This window comes from Mauremys reevesii, linkage group 6 (genome assembly GCF_016161935.1).
Source record: "Mauremys reevesii isolate NIE-2019 linkage group 6, ASM1616193v1, whole genome shotgun sequence".
Lineage (NCBI taxonomy): Eukaryota > Metazoa > Chordata > Testudines > Geoemydidae > Mauremys > Mauremys reevesii.
In genome coordinates, this window is record NC_052628.1 from 54,251,153 (window position 1) to 54,271,867 (window position 20,715).

General features: G+C 38.7%; 1 long non-coding RNA gene across 1 annotated transcript; it reads left to right on the forward strand.

Annotated features, from left to right (window-relative positions):
- Positions 1-4,217: 4,217 nt before the first annotated feature.
- On the forward strand, positions 4,218-16,302 carry LOC120408523. Its single transcript, XR_005600753.1, has 3 exons — positions 4,218-4,469; positions 12,162-12,262; positions 15,441-16,302. It is a non-coding gene; the product is annotated as an uncharacterized LOC120408523 (long non-coding RNA).
- The last annotated feature ends 4,413 nt before the right edge of the window (positions 16,303-20,715 follow it).

The following is a 20,715-nucleotide window of genomic DNA, read 5'->3' on the forward strand; positions in this document are numbered from 1 at the left end:
CTGATTCCCTTTTATATACCTTGCCCTGTGTAACTCATTTTGAGCCTTAGCCTTTCAGATTTTGCCGTACATGCTTGTGTTATTCTTTTGTACTTTTCCTTAGCAATTCGTCCATATGTCAACTTTTTGTAGGATTTGTTTTTGATTTTCAGGTCATTAAAGAGCTCCTCATAGAGCCATAATTGCATCTTACTATTCTTCTCTTTCCTTCACATAAGAATAGTTTTCAGTTGTGTCTTTAATATTATCTCCTTGAGAAACTACCAGATCTCCTGATCTCCTTTTGTCCCTTAGTTTTTCTCCCCATGGGACCTTACCTGTCAGTTCTGAGTCTGATAAAGTCTGTTATTTGTTCTGGAAATGTCTCATCCACCTCCTCTCATGATTTGGTGGTCCATATTAGACTCTCTACCGTGACGTCAACTCTATTTTTTACCCCTTTATCTTTACCCAGAGACTTTCAGTTGGTCTAGCTCTTACCTCTTGCTGACTTCAATACAAGTGTACATATTCTTGATGTAGAATTCAACAGTTCCTCCCATTTTATCCTGCCTGTCATTCCTAAACAAGCTATACCCTGCTACACCAATATTCCAGTCATGAGACTCATCCCAACAAGTCTCTGTTATGCCACTGAGGCCATATAACTATTTTTCTATTTTTAGCATGCTAGTTCAATCAAAGCTAGCACACACATCTTCCCAAACTGGAAGTTATATCACACTCTTTAGATAGATAGATCATAACCATGAGAATCATAATAGTCTTCCTAATTGACCCCCTTCCCAGCAGAGCTAAGTGGAAATTCATTGCAATAGAGAATCTGCGACCTTATGTCTCTTGAAACATTTGTATATCAAAGAACTATGAGCACTCTAATTAATATAAAGAAGCTTCACAAAATTGTTCAATACAGATTATGACTCCTGTAAGGTCTCATTCTTATATGAAAATTGCATCACTTATTGGGGTTGTTCCACAGTCTCTGTAGATCTTGACAAACAAAAGCCTTGTCTTCATTTGTATTAATTATAAGACATTCCATTAATCAATTCTAGAGTCTGTTAAGCACATGGACATTAATGTGCAATTTGTTCTGTGGTGGCCTCAAAGTAATTGCTAAAGAATCAACAATATGAGAAACAGTATAGAACAATTGTTGGAGATGCCTACTTTCTCTTACATTGCTAACATTCTCATTCAGGATCTAATTCTAGGGTCAGTAACCTAGCTCAGTAACCCAGCTAGACAATAGAAATTCCTACAATCAAGAGACTGCTAGGGCACTGAATAATAATGCACACAAAGGCTCCTGTTAGGTAAAGCACTCAAACACTTGCTCAAGTCCACTCTATCCAGCAGGGTGCTTAACTTGACTTCAGTGGCCCTAAGAACATTCTTAAGTGCCTTAGGAACTGGGGCCTCAATAGGTTTATCTAAGCTAGTTCAGTCCCTCAAAACCAGGGCTTGTATGAAAGAGAATGGGCTATGAGCAAATCTTGGTTAATATAACAAAATTAAGGTTATAACACTGTTTCCGTTATCATCTTCTGTTTTCATGTGCCCATAACCTTCCAAAATGTTGAACTCTGGGCTTAAATTTTCTATAGGCTTGTTTACATGGAGATTTAGTGTGTGGCCAGTTCGGGTATAAATCTACAGTGCACTAACTTGATGCACACTCATTGCCTATGTAGAGCCTGTTACCATGCACTGAAAGTTCCATAGCACATTTTGATGTACAGCTGTTTGTACATCAAAACGCACTATGGAACTTCTTGTGCACTGTAGCAGCGTCCACACAGACACTTAGTGTGTGGCAGACTAATGCACTATAAATTTACTTAGCAGCTTGCCATGCACTAAGTCTCCACACAGACAAGCCCTATCTTAGTCTCTGCCTGATATTGATTGATATTTTAAAAGTCCTTCTGTTGTTTTTGAGCTTCATGGAGGTAGGTAGGAAAAGTATTCTAAACCCAAACAAACCAAAAAACCAAACACTGAGAATTTGGTTTTAGACAAGGCTACCCTACAACAAAAAACACTTAATTCTGAGGCTTAGAATGGACATAGCCCTGTTGTAAAGTGGTGTCTTTGATTGGATTACCGAAAATTATTTTAAATATATGCAAGATTTTTAGCAAAGCCTACTATAGCCATAGCCCTTTTATGACATCACTGCACATTCTCTCTGAGGCCATGTCTACACTAGCCAAATTCAAACCTACAATTCACAACCAGCAATGCTCTGTTGATGGTGAAAATGATGGAAGTGTTAGTGTAGAGAGGACTCCAGAGCTTTTACCATTGTGTCACCCAGCCCTGCTCAGAGATGCTATTTTTGATTGACTAGAGAATTTTCATTTGATTTTCATTATGATGGCTGCATCTGCAGTGGAATACATAGAAGTGTCTTTTTAGCAGAAGTTCCAGAAGTCAGTCAAAAGTGCAAAAATTCCAAAATCACAGGCTCAACTATTTTACACTCCAGATTCCTATTCCAGAAATTAAGGCAGGTTGGTTGAGCGTTTTGCAAAATTTTTCTAATTGTGATTCATAGCAGCTCCTTAGTTAACCAGTCCTTCTCTCTGCCTGAATACCCTGGTCAGGCCAGTTAGGATTAATCTACACTAGAAAAAACTGGATCAGCAATTTGCCATTGGTACTAGCCATGATAGAAAGGCTAACATAGACTGGGCCCAGGTGCTTCTACTATTCGGTTGCCTAACCCTTCTTTGAAAATTCTGTTGTGAAGATGCAGCCATCCCAATGAAATCTCCAGCCAAACTGAAAAGTAGCAGCAAAGATGGGACATGGACTTCTTTCACTCTGTTCTCCTCAGTGCAGTAGGGGAGAACATCAAAGCCTGGCTGCAACCAATCAGCTGTTTATATCATTAACTACAGGCCACTTCTTTTTCTTCTGTTTTGATTTTTTTTTAAACCAAGGAAATTAAATGCCAAACATTCTGCTAATGCACCACTAAAGCTGCAACAACAGCAAAGCTTTTTAACTTGAAGATGTTCCTCCACACATATTACAAAAAATATAAGATAATGGCAGTAGAGAAGTGCAGTTCTCCTCTCCTCCTTCCTCTTCTCAGTACAAACCAGCAGGAATGAGGAGGGGGAGCCTAGCAATGGTAGCTCATGGCCTTCTACCAGCAAAGATCACTCAGTCAGCAATGCAATTCACATGAATGTAGCTGTGTTCAATAATCTACAGCAAAAATCTTCTTTTTTCATATAAATCCTCCAAAAGGTGCCCTTAGGTAGGAAGCAAAGAATCTCTGGAAAAAAACACCACTCTTTTTTCCAGGGTGGATACCTCAGCCACAGTTCAAAGGATTTTTTTTCAGTAGCTTTCCCAATATGTAGTTTTATAATGATGTAATTTGCATCACTGTAAATTATATAGCATGTGTCAGAATCAAATGCTCTTAAAATACTCTCAAAGGGTGCTAAATATATTTTGTACATTCTTTTCTAACTCTATGTTACAAAGTAACTGATACACAACCCACAAAACATCTAAAAATACTCTTGCAGCCTAAGAGATGCCTACAATTTCATCTGCTCTGTGTAGTTGTGGACCACAAAAAACAATTTGAAAATCCAACCATGGTACCAGTCAGGAAGTTACAGATAGGAAACCGCTTTCCACAACTCAAACATTTGCCTTGTTTTCCCCTAGCTGCCAACATGTCCAGGCTGCTAAGGAATAGAATCAACCTAGAATAAATGTTTATTTTTCCTATGTGTCTTAATGCTATTTTTCTAACTTCATTAAATAAGATGTAATTAAAAAATGTGTATCTGGCTAAGTAAGAGATGAGGGGTTTGCTATTTGTTTGTTGGAGTATGTGGTTTAAACAAAGCTAATTCATTTTAACCCATATACCATGTATCAAGAAATGTTAACATTTATTTTTAATTTGTGTTCTTCCATGACTTATTTATTACTTTTTTCTTGTCCCTCTGTGGTAGTATTCATCTCTCTGAACCTGCCAAGTCTTAAATTTGTAGTGCAATGTGGAGCAAAGACCCAAAATGAAGGACTGTCATAGGGTGGCTGGCCCCTATAAATGAAGCAAGTCCAGGGCACCTGTACTAGAACAGGTGTTCTCAGTTGGCCAATTAAGAGGGCAGGGCAGCATATGGGAGCTATAAAGGACAAGGGAGACTCTAAGAGAAGAAAATTAGGTGAGATGTGGGATTTAGAAGAAGGTCTCTGCAAGTTTTTCCTGAAAAGAGGCAGGTATTATTGAGCAACCAGCAGAGAGACTAGCCTGATGACCATCCTGAATCAAAACTAATGATGGGAAATTAAAATGGGCTGAGGGCTTGGAAACTAGTAGAGAGGCTAGACTACTGACCTGCTGGAGCTGGAGAGGGTTGAAGACTGAAAGAGGCAGTGGGATGTGCCTGTTGGCTCTCTGAATCAGAGAGAGCTGGAAGTGTGGCAAGGTGAGGGTCACTGGGGCTCTACTTCATATACTGTCTGGACTATGGTTCTGGTGTGGGACTTGTTTTATTATGGTTTATGTGTATGGGACTTTCTTGGGTAATTAACCCTGTAAGAGATCTATACATTCAGAAAGACTGTGATTTCTAGGGACTCTAATGCTGTCTCCACGGGAATAAAAGACCTATGGTATAGCTGAGGTTGGCCCAGGTGACTGACTTGGGCTCAGGCTATGGGGCTAAAAATAGCTGCATAGATGTTTGGGCCTAAGGTCCAGCCTGACACTGAATGTCTATACAGCAATTTTACAGCCCCATAAGCCCAAGCCTGAGTCAGCTGACCCCAGCCAGCCATGGCTGTCTAATTGCTCTGTTGATGTACCCTTAAGTGTAAACTGAAGCAGGCACACCTATTTTGCTGCAGCTTGCCCCAGGAAGACTCTCCAGGCAGCAGTGGATACCATATTACAGGGAAACACAAAATATATTCCTGCAGATTTAAAATTCTGTGGGGTTCATTCTTTTAACAGAAGTGGTTCTTTCTATAACCTCAGTTTCATGATCTTTTATTTCTGTTGTGAATAGTAGTTTTTTTTGTTTTTGTTTTTAAAAGACCAAGGTGATACAATCTGTGTGGAACATGAGTAACAAGGTAAAGCAGGCTCTTGTGCCCACCCCCAGTTTGTTTTATAGCTGGCCACTTGATTTTCCTCCTATAACTCCATCCCTTCAGCTTGCAAATTACTCTAATTTACTCATGTGTAATTTGATACCCCCTGAATTTGATCCCCCACTACTTAACACTTGCATCTGAAGAAGTGGGTATTCACCCACGAAAGCTCATGCTGCAAAACGTCTGTTAGTCTATAAGGTGCCACAGGATTCTTTGTTACTTAACACTATTTCACTAGTGTGGCACCAGGGACAGTCTCATACTTTCTACATTAAAGGTCTCTACTGACTGTAAATCTGTTGGGGAAAACGGATCCCTCAGTGTCAGTCCACTCACCAACATTTTGAACCTAGAAGTTTGTCCCCTTTCATTATATCTGGCGAAGAGCAAAAGGAAAAAGTAGATGGTACAAACAAGCCTCAGATAGAAACTTCATTTTCAACAACTCCAATAGAACAAAAATTGGATGAGACCTTAACAACCAAAGTAATCTTTAGCTCTGTATGGCAATGAGGGGTAGATTTTTATTTTTTCAGGAAAAGCCTGAGGTCTATTCACAATTATGTGGGTGTATTTGCAGGCCTACACAATTTGTGCAATAGTGTGTGCAAATGGGACACTTGTAGATGCAAGTGAGTATATAGATACCTAAATATGCAAGAAAGCAATTGCATAACTAGTAGATGTATAAAAATCCTATTGCACAAATATACAATCTAGGTACACTGTGGTAGGGGCTGGAGTTACAAACACAGGACTGCAAAAGCACACAACTTTGTGTTCAAATCATAATTTGTACCCATTTTCCCCCAAATCTGGTCCTGGATATCACATGGCATTAAATTTGCCCTAATGTGCTTGCCTGTCCCTGCATTGTTGTAAAGCATGCTTTGCAGCAGTTGTTGGTTTCCCCCTCCCCCACCCATTGCATGTTTGTGGTCCAGTATGAATACAGCTGTTAAGAGCTTTGAGATCTTTTGGTATGAAAAGAGCAATATAAATTATTGTTGGTTGAGACCTTCAAGCTTTTATTATGGTAGCAAATTACAAGCTACTAGTTGCTTTTACTCTTTTTATACTGATCAGTATACCTAGTGGTCTGAGACAGACTGTCTTTATTTTTTTACTCAGTGTTTTAATTCCAAATTCTGCTAACTCTAACAAACAAGTGCTACCCAGCCTTTCTTCCTCTGCCTGTAGGGCATGCAAAAAGCTGCTTTCACAAGCTGATATCTTGCTGTTTGTGACAGATGTAGCCTGCCTTGGCCTAGTAAATGAAAATCACAAGTCAACTAAATTTGCAACCCATCCCATATGATATAAAGTTCCACTCCCCTGATCTAGGGCAAAATCATTATAATTATACTACATAAACTTGTGTACTTCTGCTAGATAACTGATGAATTGAAGGGAGCTCATGACTGCTCATGCAAGCCCCTTGTTCACAGAGCTGGCCTTTGTTCCTTTTAAAAGAGAGTATCTGTTTAATCTTTTTTTGAAAAGTCTGTCTAGTTCTTTTCCTTCTAGAGAGAGACTTCTGAACCCGTGCAAACTGATCACTAAGGTCAAGAGGAATATGCAGCTGGGTTCTTTAAACTAGGGAGGCTAATGATCTTCTGTGGAACCCCCCTCCACAAACACACACTCTCTCTCTCTCTCTCTCTCTCTCTTTATATGGATAAATCAGTTACATTTGAGAATTGCACCCAGGAATGACACCCACATGAATTGATCAATGTCTGGGAGGAAGTGAATATTATAATTTACTCTTTTTAAATATAAGTAAGGTAGAGGTACATAAGTGAGAATGAAAAATGAGTGGAAAATAAAATGCAAACATTATGGGAAAGGAGTCCTATATTTTGAGTCCTGAAACAATATTTAAGGTCATATTGAATTATGGGTATGGAGGATGTCTCATGACAGATGCCTCTAAACATTCTATGTAAGTCAACAGGCATGATCACTTGTCCAGAATGGTTTTGTTACACATCTTTTTCTCAGCCTTGTTGCTGCCAGGTTTAAATGATGATACAAGCTCACTGTTTAACAAAGCTGGGAAAAGGCTGTAACTTCATTAGATAAATTTCCTTGAGAGATAATCTAAGCTCACTACAGATACCACTAGCCATCAGCTCAACTATACTCCCCTACCGCTTTATCTATCAATCAGACATCCAGTCTGGTCTGGAGATTCAGGTTAAAAGATATCACAGCTGATGTCTGAACAACAGATGCCATCAGGGTTAAATAGGCAGGGCCAGCCACACTAGATAACTGTATGCATAATGACCTGGCTACTAAACCTCTCAATTCTCAGTTGACCACTTTCCTGACCCCGTGCCCCATGGCAAGTGTGTCATCACCTCAGCAACAACTCCAACCATCTGGAAAACCTTTCTTGAGTTCATTCCAGTTGTATTTCAAATGCTGGCTAAAGAGCTAAGCTGAATGATAATTGCATCTAGACTAGTGCAGTGGACTCTCAGTTCATCTGTGAACAGGCCTTGAGTCTTGCTATTATGCCTCCCCACACATGTATTCTCAGACTTACAAACATCTAAATGTTATAGTGCAAAGCAGTCATTTTCAAATGAGAGCGCCTAGCAACCCTAGAGGCATTTAAGGGTGATCAACACAATAATGCTGAGGCTTGAAAAATGTACAGGACAAAATCTAAGTTCCTAGCTGGGGTGAATTGTATTGCCCTGCTCTACGTAGACATTCTGACCATATTTTGAAGACGTCAAACAGATGTGTACTGATGTACACAGCATTTAGTGGTATAAGAAACATTTCCCTGTCAAATCAAATTCATGTTTATTACATTTTAAAACCTTTAGCTTACTCCACTTCTCTCACTTGTATTACACCACTTTTTCTCTTCCTAACTTCACTCTTTTTCTCTTTTCCTATCAGACATCACAGTGCATCTTTTTCCTTTGTTGCCTTCAGCCTCAATTTCCAATTATTCTTCTCTCCCCCTGCTTCCAGGGACAAAGCTGATTCTGATAGCTCCCCAAAGTCACGGGCACTGCCCTGAAGAGTTTACACAGAGATTGCAAACACTGAGAGGATGATGCAACTATATGTGGTCTCATGACACCATATGCATTTAAAACAAAGAATGAAAATGTGATGTAACACAAATAACTGAAGAAATAAACTTTTTTTTATTACAATTACAATTCTTCCTGCTTTGCAATGTGATTTTAAATGATGTGGTGTAATAGTAACAATAAAAGCCCTGAAGAGCAGTTAGTTCCACAGCATGAGGTACCCTCTATGCAAAATTATAGAGTTAAAAGTATTCTGCTACTCTAGACACCTGATTGGCTGAATGTCCCTAAGTGCTTTATAATCATAAGAGTGCCTGTAAGTGCACATATAAGATAAAAATGTTCCAAGTAGACCTTGACACAATAAACCTTAACAGCTCTGTTATGGGGTAATGTGTCAAGAATCCCTGTTTTAATAACTAATTGATTATATACTTACCCAATCTGGTGATCATTATGTGTTTGCAGGTAAGGACTATTGGGTAAATACATAATTAAAGAATTCTTGAAATATTCACTCTAGGTAATTTTTTCAGCAACAACAAAATACTAACTTAAGATGCAAAGGCAGTTTAGCTACAAAAGGCTGCACTTAAACAAAGCTTTAAGTCTGACTTAAACAGACATAGGCCAAAAATGTAAAGCTAAGGCTGAGATATCCAGGCTGACACTTTGGCTGTTGTGCACACAAAAAAAAAAAAAAAAAAAAACCCACAGAGGAGGGGGAGGCACAACAGAGAAAATTAAGGCTAGAATGTCAGGCCAGATTTTTAACTTTAACTTTGAATTTCCTCACTTTTGTCAATTTAAGTGTGACCCTTATATTTTATAAATGTATTAATTTGTACTTCATACAATAGGTAAACAAAAGAGGTGAAATTTAGTCTATTAATCCACAGTGGAGAAACAGACTAAATGTTTCAATTATGCCACTTATTATAGTACACATAGAACAAGGCACCATAATCTGCCTCTATACATACTCTTCCCCAACACCATGGTGGGACTAATATAGTCACTTTACTTCAGCTTCGCACGCTGATTCAGTGATAGAATAAAGTACTTCACAGATTAGCTTAGTCTGCAGCACTTAAAGGTCAGAATTTATTGTAATGTAAATCACAAAGCAATTTTATCTTGACAGAGATTACATACTGTTACAATATTTCTCACTGAATCTAGTGATGCGTTTGCTTTTTCTTTGCAACTGCTGTGCAAATTGGACTTTAGCCCAGAAAAGAAAAAGAGATGGCAGGCTGCTTGGTTTTTCAGCAACAGCTTAATTTCTCTTTGTATTTTTCAAAGCTCCAAAAAAAGTGTTAAAAAATTCTTCCATAAATGCAAGCAAACCTTTCACAATATAAAAGTAGTTTATATAGGCATTAGACAGAATATTCACGGAGTTACTTTGTAGAATTACTGACACCTGACTCCTAGTGATCCAGGCCAAAAGATGCCATTTAACTATGCTGAGGTACCACAATTTCATATTATTAAATACACATTTATTTTAAAAATTCTAATATTTATATCCATATTAAAATTGCCAACAGTTAGAAAATTTAGAGTTGAGACTGCTACTTTATTCTTACTCTACCCCACTTGGCTTAAATATTGCCAGGATTTCAGAATAGTGTACCTCTTACAAATTATTATGCCACATTTTTTCCCAACATGTTTGGAGGTCTGCTCCAGGTGCACATATTAACTTGTACCTGCATTCTATTCGTCTTCTCATTTGGTGCTCATCACTGTAGTATTTGAGTATCTGTCCAGTAGTACATTAAGCAATGTGACTCATATCTGTCATGTTGTTTGTTCTCTTCTCCTCTCTCCAAGGGGAGAAGTATGTGTAGAGGAGTGTCTTGTTTTAATAGGATTTTAGGTGTGGTGGGGGATTCATTACTCCGACAGGCAACAACCACATAAAAGTTAGTCATGCATGGAGGTATCTGCACAAAGGCCATTATCAAGTATGCAAATGTACAGTCAGCGGGCTGACTCATAAACATGCCTTAAAGGATCCTGTTATGGAGAACCTGCAGGGTAGTATCCCTGTGGCAGCCAGAATTACAGTGAGCAATTTCAACCCCGTGCATCCCTTCTTTGAGAGACTCTGCACAAACCATATAACAATGTGGTCTAATTAATACATATAATGGGCAGATAGGCATGACATGGTGGGCTATAGATAAAGCAAACATCTGATTATTCACCTGATGAGAAGCAGACTTTATTGACTATGCATTTCATTATTGCAAAATAAAAGGCCAAATTCTTTCCTGGTATAAACCTATTGAACTTATGCTCTGTGCTTCCAATTATACTATACCATTTTTCCCCATGTTAATCTTTGGGACATGATTTTTTCATATATGTTGCATAGGTGATTAGATGTGTTCTGGTATTACACTACCAAACCAGGGGTTCAATTTAATCATAACCCCAACCAAATGTTTTGCAAATGGAAGACAACTAGATTGGACAGTAGTTACACATCCCTAATTAGAAAGGTATTTCATAGATATAAGTAAGGGTATAGAGCAGAAGCACCCAGAGGTGCTATTTGTTTATATAGTGGGGGACAGGACATATTAGAAGATGAGGTTGTGTAGCCCAACACTATATGTAGGATCATTATTTTTACAGGAGTTATAGTCTCCATTTCTGGCAAGTAACTGTGAAGACTATTACTCTCTCTCATTGTATCATCAGACATCTCTCTTAAAGAGAAAAAAATGTGGGAAATTTTAAAGCTGTCACAGCTCCACTCCGAGATATTGATTTCTATCAAAATCCTTATTTTTTAAAAAATAAACTATTTTAATATTTGAGAAAGGTGTTAAATGAACAACCTGGTTCTTCACAGACCAGATGCCATGCAAGCAGTGGAAAATGGGAATATTGAGTAACAGTAGGGATGTAATACTCCTTTTGTATACTGCATTGGTTAGATCTCTATTGGAAAACTATGCCCAATTTTGGTGACTATACTTTAAAAAAGATTATGTAAAATCTAGGGACAGTTCAGAAAAGAGTTATAAGAATGTTTTAGTATAATAAACTTAAGGAGCTCAACCTTACTTAGAATATTAAAGAGAAAGTTAAGAGGTGATTTGATACATACCTCTAGAGAGAGAAGATACCTTGTACTAGAGGGCTTTTTTATCTAGTAGGCAAAGGCAAAATAAGATCCAATGGCAGGAGGAAAATTTTAAACTGGAAATAATGCAAATGTTTAAGAGTTAGGGTAATTAACCATTGGAACAGATTACCAAGGGTGGTGGTGCATTCTTCACAACTTGAAGTCTTTGAAAATCAGGGTTGGATGGCTTTCTTAAAGAGATACTCTGATTCAATGACAAGTTACTGGACTCAATTCAGGAATCACTGGATGAAATTCTATGGCCTGTATTACACAGGTCAATCCCCCTCTTTGTTTTAAAATCTGATTCTTCTGTACTCCATCCCATTTTTTTGGCCTAAAACTAATCTCAAGAGACTATCTCTAGGAATGAAATTATCGTTCATTTTCAGTGCCAATTCATTCCTTCACATTTCTACAGAGAATACCAAATAAGGATGCCAATTCTTAAAGTATCGGTCTTCACTTCAGAGCTGGAGCAGAAAAATCGTTATAGACCTATAACGGCTCATACAGTCTTCTCTTGTATTTTAATTAGGGATGGAATAGATAATTTGGCTATGGAAAGAATCAGCCTCAGGGTTCACCCAAATCTCCAACTATACCAAACCTTCACCTTTCTAGGGGCTAGACTGTGATACTCTTTACCATATTGAATTGTAGTTTTCACATTGAGTCCTATTGGAGTGAGCTACTACTCTTGAGGAGTCAAGTACTACTCACAGTGAGTAAATATATCACAATCTGGCCTTAAGTTTGTAGAGAACTACTCTTCCTTTTCTTGACTCCCCTGTTATTTTCCACTCTGTCTTTTCAAGGCTAGCAGTGTGGGAGCAGGCCAGGAATTTCAATGAACTCCTCTTTGTGTGGAAAACACAGTACAATGAAACAGAAGAGAGAAAAACTGGAAAATAAAATGGTGAGTTGAGAACCTTAGCAGAAGACAGTAGCATTTTCATGGATTTATGTACCACAGATATGGATTTAGGTGGGGATTTGATAAGAAGTTATATTATACGACCATTTGCATGGTTGTATAATCACATTAATTTCAGGACTCTGAACATAACTGGACTTTCTGAGCCATGTTTTAGTGTGTAGGGCTTGCACTTAGAATAAACAAATGTATCTACCAAACCAGAAGTCAATGTGCTGGTGATATGTGTGTAAATCAGGCCTGTAATTTGGAAGTCGTTAAGGCAATGAACATAATTCTGCATGCACAGATTCGCTTTTCAAAGTACAATCACACATTACACAATTTTTTTAAAAAACTATGTTTCTGTTCAAGATCCAATGGAGCACGTATGTATACCATTGGTACAACTGCCATACATCCAGAGGAGCAGGGGGCAGCTGGGATCTAGCCACCCATCTTTCTTCTCAATTTCACAGTTCCTGCTCTGAAATTGACATGACAGCTAACAACAGCAGATGTAAGCTAGGCAGTATCTACACAGACACTGTGTCACCCTATCTACACTGACATAAGCCTTACGCCTCTTATGGACGTGGAGTTATGATGTTAGTGTAGTAGAACACTTACATTGGCGGTAGGAAGGCTGTAGTGTAGACACTGACATAATTAGGTCAAGATAAACTGCTTTATGTTGACCTGTGTAGTGTAGACAAGCCCTGAAATTGCAACTTAGAGCCTGGTGGATTTTGTGGATTCCTTTACTGATTTTCCACCTTTTAAATTAGTTTTTATTTTATGAGATAGATAGGCTTGGAAGGATTAGAGGTTTTTTGGATAAATGTTGGAAAATGTCAATTTCACTGTACATACACAGCCAAAAAAAAAAATTTCCATCGATGATCTAAATTTATAGACAGTGAAATTAAGAAAACTGCTGCTTGAGAATTTATCAGAATTTGATTTAAGGATATTTACTTTCTATGTTTTGACATGTGATGTTGATAAATTTGTGTTTTACAGTTGTAAAGCTTTAATTTTTTGAATCTCAATGTCTACTGTCATTAAATAATTATTGGTTGAGCCCATTATTGCCTGAACCTCCCCATAATTTACCACAACATGAAAATTTAAATTCATAAAAATAAACATTGATACTATCCACTGAAATTATTTTTAAAAAAATGGAATTCTGCAAAGTGTAAAGAAAGGGTTTTAAAATGCAACTAAAAGAAAGGAGGATATAGGTAGAATCCATCAAATACCATTGGACTGAGCCCCAGGTTTGAGAAAGTCACATGTTTTCACCACACTTGCTTCTAATGAGCATGAAAAGGAAGTGCTAGTGAACAAGCAAAATCCAATGTGTACAATTTGCGAAACTTTGTATTGTTTAAAAATGTGGAGGAGATTGTAGTAAGTGCAGGCCCTGATAAAGGCCCAGTATGAGGCCTGAGGCCTGAACTAAAGTAATGGTCAAGACTTTGCTAACATAAAGCAAAGTTAAGCTGTGAGCCAGAGGTAGGCCCTGCTCACAGAAGCTGGCATGAAAAGGGCTGATGCTGCATAAACGTATATTCACCTAGCATAAACACAGCACTAGAACACACTATACTGAAACATTCCCTAGATAACAGGAGGACAGGCCGACCCATCCCAATGACAGGGGCAAAAGGGTAAAATGATGGATAGAGTTGTTTTGATCGAACCAACATGTACAAGGTGAGGGGTGGCACCGTAATACGTAGAGAGGTTGAACCTTGCTGCATAGAGGGGTGGAACCTCAATACGTCAGGTGTGATGTGTAACTTGTTTGTATCTGTGTATAAGAATGCATCCTTGGGGCGGTGTCTTTGTCCAGCCTAGGGGGCAGTGGAAATCCCGCCACTGACTGAGCTGAGTCCATTGTCAGGGAGTACATATGTACTGGCTAGCTGTATCGCAGCAGCACCTTGGACTACGTTTGCCAGGGAGCCGGAGGCTGTACTTTTTTCAACAATAAACCTGGCCGACGTGCCTTCATACCTTACTAGACTTTGTGGTTATTGGGGGTTCTCATCGGGTCTGCTGGGTCAGCTATCTTCGAAGAGCTGGGGCAGCACACAGAGGGAACACACGCACGCAGCTGAGTGATATTAACATCGGAGAGAGCAGAGCACCACACCGGTAACGCTCTGACAACAGAGATTACAGTAATTCATAAAGGATTTTTGAACTCCATTAATATGCTTTTCAGCAATGAAGTGCTAGTGTAAAACACTGTCAAGCAGCAAGAATATTTTATATATAAAGAAGCCAGAGCGCACAATAATTATTTTCTTGTTCTGTCTAGTCTTGTCTTTACCTAGTTGCTTGAGCAAACATTAAAGCAGACCTGGCCATGCTTGTATTTAAGACATACTATTCATTTATGACTTTATGTATTTAAAAAAGTAAAAACAAACAAACAAAAAACTACTTCTGCATGAGTTTGCCACCACTCTCTTTGCATGCTCTCAGTTCTACCCAGAGATAATGTGTGTATTACAATTGATTTAAATACAAGTATCCTGTGGTACTTCTTGAGCAAAGATTCCTAATTTATTAGTTTTTACATCATTGTCCTTGCATGTAAACTCCCACTTTCCAAAGAAAAATAGCACAAAATCAGTCATAATTTTTAAAAGCACACATTAAAGACTCCAATCAAAGCAGGTTAACAGTACATTTAAATAAATTCTATTTATAGATCAGCCAATGAAAATAATAAACATTTCAATTTACAGCAGAAATTTGATATAAATGTCAGTCAACATGTACATTTTTAGATGGTTATGTAGAAATCAGGCTTAAATAAGTGGCTGAAATCTTACTACCTTGTGATGAATTAAAATAAGATCATGTACATTCTTGCAGTTACATTTAACTCTTTATATTTAACTTTTATTGTTTATATCACGTTCATGGAAACTTGAATATGAACTATCCATGTTGTTTTCTCCTTTATCGTATTTTTTATCCTTTTTTTGAACAGAGTTAGAAATATAACATTTTTGTTTGAATTTTAATGTTCATTTCAACGTCACTGATGATCTCAGTGCAGCTGTGTAAAGGTAATTATAAGACTGCTGCTGAAGAAGCAGCAGAGGGAACACAAGACTACAATATTTATAAACAGTGGCTATTTCATTTCCTGTTTTAGGGCCTGAGTATCCTCTCTGCACTTGATCAGGTGGATGCAGATGGAGATGCAATAAATTACAGCATTCTCCAAATCCCATAGAAGATTGTCATCTAAAACAGGTTTAAACCAATGTGCACAAAGTTGTACCAGTGGGACTGAATTGATTTAACATCACTCCTTTAGTTAAACCAGTGCAACTTTGTGTGTACACCGGGGCTGTGTATGTGTGCAGACCTGATCTTAGAGGAGGCCTCAATGTACGGGAAAACTGTTACGTTACGTATTCTAACTGTATATTGTGTTATGGCATCGTTTTAAAAATTGTTCACAATCACCATTTTGAATTCTGTAAAGTTGTCTTGGAGCCATGTTGGTCTCCCTTCTTGTTGGGCTTTTGGCGCCCTTTTTCTGTAAGGTGGGAAAAGATTGGTCACATGATCCGACAATACTGCCCAGAAACAAGAGAGTATATAAGCTCCTTTCACAGGCTATAGGGTGCTGTCCATCATGGTGGCAGCCCATGTCCACGTCGGTCATTGGTCGTTGTGAGCAGTCTCCAAGAGGCAACACATCAACTCACCCCTACTTACCTGAGATTGAGGGATTCTGGTCCAGCAGCTGATTTGATCCGTGTTCCTCCTGTGTACATCACCATAACCAGGCACAGTAGAAGGTCTGGGTTGTCCATAGCACTGGAGCTGAGGCAATCATGACCCTCCATCCGTGACTGACATCTCATCTGTAAAGTATAGATTTCTGGACTGTTAGTCCATAACACCTGTAAGGTCTAGAGGGACTGGGCTTCACACCCTTGATTCCAAACCACTGAGTGTTCTTTACTTTCCTGTACCTAATAAACTTTCTTTTCGTTCACCTTTAATCTTGTCCTTCTTCTGTTTCACTGAGACCATAGGTGACAGACCCTAAATCAGGGATAATCCAAACATCCATCATTAGCAGGGGTCCTTTAATACCCTCCCTTTAATTCCCTTTTCCCCGAACATCAAGAGGCTACTGAAATGAAAATATTTTTTTTAAAGAACACTTCCATTCTGTCTGCCAAATTTTACATATTTTTCTATTTTATTTAGAGCAGTCTTTTTTTAACACTAAATTACTTCAAAATGAAAATTCTTATTTATTCCATGCCAAAAAAAAAAAATCTGTTCAGGGAACATGTAGGTGGCATGGTTAAGGAATCAAAATGCCAAAAAGGATCAAAATGCAAAAGTTAAGGCTGCATTTGCCTCATCATATGGAGTCTTTGCCTCAGTTCATAGGCACCTACAGAACATTCATATGGCGTGTAGCATTTCTATGAGTGCTTTGAGCTTACTAAAATAAAAACCAAAAAAACCTCCATACTAAATGTGGTGGATGGGTGCATGCAAAGGCAGGCATGGGGCAAAAGGAGACAAGAGAAGAAACATAGACATAGATTATGCAGAATTTTGAATACAAGCAGTGAGATTTGGTGTTGTGCCTCTAAGGAGGGGCAAAGGCAGTTTTAATCAACCTTTGCACCTTTCTGGTCCTGGGTTGTGTTTAGTGCTTCATTTGTACCAGGGGCTTGCCAGGAGCCCCAGCACCACCATGCTTGGCAGTTCATAGCCTCCAAGGCCAGCTCCAGCTTTTCTGCCGCCCCAAGCGATGAAGAAGAAAAAAAAAAAAAAGAAAAACCCAATTGAGCTGCCACCGAAGTGCCACCGAAGACCCAGATGTGCTGCCCCAATAAGGGACAGAGTGCCACTCCTTTCTATTGGCCGTCCCGGGCACCTGCTTCGCTGGTGCTTGGAGCCTGCCCTGATAGCCCCAGACTCTCTGGGGTTGCCGCATCAGTTAATAAATTTTAAAAAAAAAAAAAAAAAAAAAAAAAAGAAAGAAGCTTGAGCCCCAGCACCTCTTTCATTACAAATTAAGCACTGATTGCTCTTGGGGTTACCCCCTCTGAGATGCAGAAGAAATGCATCCCTAACCCCACCTCAGACCTCAAGGACCTACTGTCCCCTTCCAGGAGGCCCAGCCAACTCTACCCCTCTCCTTAGCCTCTTTGCTGATAATCCTTAGATCCATCCTACTTCCCAGTCCCCCGGCACTGACAGCAGCCACAGTTTCAACAGGTTGAGGGCCCAGCCTCCAGAACAGGATGCGGGTGCTGGCCGCACTCCCAGCCATGTGACATGTGCGGTAGTTACAAGATGGGTGGGCAGCCTCGCAAGTGCGCATCTTACAGGGAACTTTGGTCCCAAGTGGAAAAAAAAACCACAGCACATTAAATCTTTTCACTGGCAGTGCAAACACCAACTAGGTGGCAACCCTAGCTGCACTACAGCCCCAGCATAACTGAGACAGCACGGGGGGATTTCTGCCCCCAATACCGCCTCTATATTTGAGCTACAACGGGGTCCTCAGAAATCAGCCTTATGGCTGGTGAGCCAGGGAGATTCTCCCACAGCCAGAACTTCAGCTTTTAGAGCCCCTCTGTGCTGCTCTGACCTCTTACACCGTGTAAAAGGGCAGGAGCTGTGGGGAGAATCTTGCCCAAAGATCTAAATTTGATGTGGAAGGTGGAGTATAAAGGGATCCCACAAATAATCCAGCTTCTAATTAATCCATCTCTTAGCTGCTCACATGACTTGATTTTATTAGGTCTGTAACATAATGGTCAGTGATCTCACCATGCAGCTGATTTCTTGTAAAGAAAATGGACCTTTTCCTAGTGACATTCGTGCATGGATTACAGTGTTCTTGACATTCTGGAATGATTTTGTCTAGCAGTGTATAGTTCTCGTGGAGCTCCCACTGGAACGTATTGTAGATCTTCAGTGCTTCTGGGCCTGCTACATGAAGCAGTGTGTAGAATTTCACCCTCTCAGATGTCTGTGCTGTACCACTTGCTTCCAGAGAAATGTGAAGTGTTCAAACCACCTCCTCCAGTTCTCTGCCAGGTTCCCTTCCATTATTTAATCAAGAATTTATTACTGTATTTCATCATTTCATTTCACCAAATTATAAGAACAATCCTGTATTCCTTCCACACCCACAGCTGAGATTAAGGGGAGTTTTGGGCACACTTGAAACATAGAATTGAGCCCTGCCACAAATTCATTCTTGATTGCTGTTTAATTTTGTCATAGTGGAAGTAGATAGCAAGGTTACCTCTTGGCCAAATCATGGCCTTGTAAAAATGACTTAAATTCAATTTTTTCACCTGCTTAAATACATGTAAATAATAAATGCATTTCAAAAAGTGCTTGGAAGACTGCCATATGAAACATATCCACATTCCCAGCACTAGATGTTGGGATAAAATTTTCAAAAAACCCTAAGTGACTTAGAAGCCTAAGTCCCATGGGTCACTTTTGAAAATTGAGCATAGGCCCCTAAGTAATTTAGGCACATTGGGAATTTGTACCTCTAATCTCTAAATACACAATTACCTTGGAAGTGATCTAGCTAAAAGGAGCTAATATTTGGTTCACCACAGCATTCATATTACATGGTCAGATAATACAATAATTAATATTACATATTTTGTGAGAAAACTCTATTGACATAAATGATTTAAACATTATTTAAAATTTGAAAAGATAATTGAAAGATTACTCTTAACTTTTACTCTGCACAGGTTATCCACTGCAAATTTTAAACACTCCAAGTACATTATTTTTACATACTGAAATGTGTGAAATAAGAGGAATTGATCAAACCAATATTCTTTCTGAGGAAAGGCAAAATGTTCTCAGGGCTTACATATTTATTAATAGCAATGGGAACAACAGTAAAAAGGATCCACTATGAGCAAATAAGATTTAACTCATAATCTCTGAATGCTGAAAAGGGAATTAAGCATGTCACCAAAATAAGCAAAGAAACAGCCTGTAAAGACTCTGCAAAGCATGGAATCTAAATACAACACAACACAAGTGGGCAGTATAAACAGACAAAAAGGCAGAAAGAAAGAATGGGAGAGGGAAGAGCAGTGTGACAATAATAGGATAACAGATATTAATCAAGCAGAGGCATGTAAACATCTGATGTTTTTTGCGGTGCTTTTTGGCTAACTTTACCTCCACCTAACTTTTCATAGTGGAAATATTTTTTAGGATGGATTTGAATGAACGAGGGATGTACCATGGCACAGAAGTTGGGGGTGGGGGTGGTATTCCACACATGAGGAACAATATGGAAGAAGGCATATATATTTATGAGAGAAGGAGATGAAAGGTATATTGAGATTGGCATAACTGGCAGAGCAGTCAGGGCATGGGAATATGTGAAAGGAGACTAGGTTAGAGAGATGTGCAAGCAACTGAGTGTTATAGGGCCTTAAAAGCAAGAAAAAGACATTTAAATTAGAGGCGCAGCACAATGGCAAGACAATGGAATGACTTAAACAAGCAGGTGATATAGGCCATAAAGATGATTTTGGCAGCAGCATCTTGAATGGACTGGTCTCAGGAGGAGGAATTTGCTTATTTGAGACAGAAAATTATTAGGACAGGGGTAAGCTATTTGGTTTTCAAGACAAAGAAGAAGGGATAGTTGTTTCTCTTTTTTCTTCCGCCACAGCTATGAATCAGTCCATATTTTCTAAAGAATTATTATAAATCACAAACAATGAATCTCTGTTTTTCTTTTCTTTTTATTTCTATTTCACAATAATGCTGCCAAGATGATTCAACATAGAAATCGGTGCATTTATAATGTTTAGATTTTATTTGTGCTGTATAGAAGTCAGATCTTAGTTGGCAAATAACTATTCCATGGGTGGAGGAGGTACATTAGGATTTCAGATGTGTGCAGACTTGGTTAGGGTTAAAAGATTGATTATAAAACTTCAGCCAGATATTTGATGTTGATGTTGTAAATTCAGATACCACGTTTTAGTCATAACAATAGGGCCCCCTAGTGGATAAAGGAGATAATAAATTACGTCTTGCTTGAAAATTTCTTGCCATTATACCAGTTTTGATTATCAAGTCAAGCCCTTTCTCTCTCACTTGCACAAATGAATGGAGGGAAATGTTTAATTAATGCTTGCACAGCTCTTTGAAAGTGTAAAGCATTTTGTAAGTGATATGGCTTATTAAGCAATCATGTCACCACCCTAGCGCAGTATCCAACACAGTGATCTAACACAAACTACCTAGTAAATACCTAACATCAATTTCCAAAAAAATATTTATCAAAAGATAGAATAATTTTACTGGTGATTTGGTCCTGATTGGTGTAATATCTATGTAGGAAGGACAACATGTATTATGGTTTTGCAAAAATGAGTCAAGACTTC